We start from the raw sequence: 2,488 nt of genomic DNA, 5'->3' as shown, positions 1-2,488 counted from the left end.
GTCCGCCTGCTCTTCCTTAGGCCGCTCTCTCTATAACAACAGTACTTCTGCTTCAACAGCTAACTGTTAAGACAGGACTATTCAATTACCAAGAAACTTCAAGGGTAATGTATTAGAAGACTGGAAATAGATACCCTGCTACTTTTAAAACAAGTGATGCATTGTGTATTTAGTGCTTCTCTGAATCCCCTTTCCTCAGAACAAAGCATCACAGCACAAGATTTCCATCAGTCCTGAGCAGGCACAGACAGTTCTAAGAGTTAAAATGTAGATCAGGCCTTCGCAGTCTTGGGCTCCCCTGCCAAAAGCGTTCCCTGCCTCCTAGAGAAGCCAGCTCATTCTGTATATTTGTGTAGCGTAAACACTTCTGCACTTGGACCCACAGAGAGTCATCAATTGCTCTTACACTGGCCACACACCAGTCATCAGGAACATTTTTTGATCACTTTCTGTATTTCTCACACTACATGCAATAAAAACGCAACTACGTGCAATAAAATTGAAAGACTCTTTATCCCATAGCCAACTTTATCTATTAGACTAGGAAGGACCACAGGAATGCATTCACTTCCTTAGAAAGTCCTCGGAAATCTTGAAAGACTCTTTATCCCATAGCCAACTTTACCTATTAGACTAGGAAGGACCACAGGAATGCACTCACTTCCTTAGAAAGTCCTCAGAAATTGGGTCTGGAGCTTCTCATGTTGTGGGATGCTTTTTCATCTTTATGCTGAGTCAGTCTTTAGCCCACAACTGTTGTGTGTGCATGTCACTGACCTTACAACGAACGGGCTTTGCAGAAGAAACAAGCCTTTGCTGATTTCACCACCACAGCACTGAGCATCATCATCCCAGGTAAGAGACCAAAAGAGCCTCTCAGGAACACTTGTCCAACAACCTTGTCTTCAGACCGCTCTGGACCTTCCATGACCTAAACCACCTTCATTTTTTGCAGAGGGCTTCCAGGACGCAATCTGACAAGAGGCAAGCCACGGAAATGGGTGATACTGTGGCTGGACATAGACTATGTCTCTACTCTCTCTGGTGACAGGAAGTAGGATGGGAAGAGCCCAGCTAGACCCCAGAGCTCAAAGCTAGACATTGTTTGAAATACCTTTGTATTCCCAAACTAAGGAGATTTTATAGCAAAATCAATAAGGTACCTCAAATAAAAACCCTCAAGTTACTTTTTGAATCCGTATTTAAGGATAAACCAGTGCCAAATAAAGGAGCAAGCCTCTGAAGTCAGAACACAGTTCTTAGATATTTTGCTCCCAAATTGAATTATTCCTAAAAGGGGAAGTAACCTAAAAGCCTTTGCAGTCTATTTTTAAATGAGAGGATGTTTTTCATTTAAATTTCTCTAACAGAATAATTTTAAAATAACTGAGGAAACCATGTAATCCCAGATGGTCTGTGTTCTGTGTGCTCTTGTGAACCTGCTGTGACTCCACCGCATTAAAAGAAGACATACATTATTCTGTAGCAATTGTCCATGACACTGAGGCTTACAACATAAATATTGCAATACCTCATCCAGTTTCTGTGTGACACACCATGTTTTATTGCAGTAATGTCTCATAATAGATGAAGGTGCTGCAGGGTCCTGTTTGGCCAATTGCTATAGGACCCTGGAGTGCTCTTTCATAAGGAGGAAATTTCTCCCATGGGAAGGGAGCAAAGATGAGGACTAGATGCCAGGAGAACCAGCTAAAGGCTTCACGTGCAATCCTGGGCAAACATGTTCTGTGCCTCATCCCCCCTCACACACACCCCCCTCCCCAGCCCCTCCATTACATGGGCGGCTCATTCCCTCACTTGCAGATAGCAGTGGATGCAAGGTAATGGAGCCCAGCTCTGCTACACACAGCAGAATGCCTCTAAATCAAGAAGCCAGTGTTTTTCGCCAATGTGACAGATTGAAAAATGCTTCTGGTACTTCCATGAGTGGGTTACTAAGCAACACTTTGGCTTCCAGGGAGTAGCTGTGCTTGATGTGATCTCATACACCGGCAGCCTGACCACATCCCCAGCTGGAGCACTGGGGAAAGGAGGGCGATGTGTGCCGGCAGCAAGGCTGCAAGGCTTCACGGGCTGTAAAACAGCTTCCTTTGAGATGAGCTGTAACCACAAAGGAAAATAACCCAGAGGTTACGATGGTCCCATTCGCTGGGTGGCTCAAATGCAAAGATACTGTCAGGACATACCATTAGGAGAGAAGTAAAGCTTAGGTTTAAGCACCACTTGGTAAACCTATGGTATATCCTGGTCATGCAAACTTTCACTTCAGCCTGTCTCGGAGCAAATGATGCTGAAGAGGACTGACTCCAGGGACAGATACTAAAAATCGTTGGGGCTGGAAGAGATTTCCACGTGAGGAGACAGAGAGATCAAAAGACTAGAACAGATTAGAAACGGGTTAGAAAGAGGAGGTTAGAGCTGAGTGAAGTGAGGTCTGAGAAAATCATGCACTGCAGTCCACTCTTTC

This window comes from Buceros rhinoceros, unplaced genomic scaffold (assembly GCF_000710305.1).
Source record: "Buceros rhinoceros silvestris isolate BGI_N320 unplaced genomic scaffold, ASM71030v1 scaffold4454, whole genome shotgun sequence".
In the NCBI taxonomy this organism is placed as follows: domain Eukaryota; kingdom Metazoa; phylum Chordata; class Aves; order Bucerotiformes; family Bucerotidae; genus Buceros; species Buceros rhinoceros.
The sequence above is the reverse complement of the archived record's forward strand: the minus strand, read 5'-3'. Positions refer to the sequence as shown.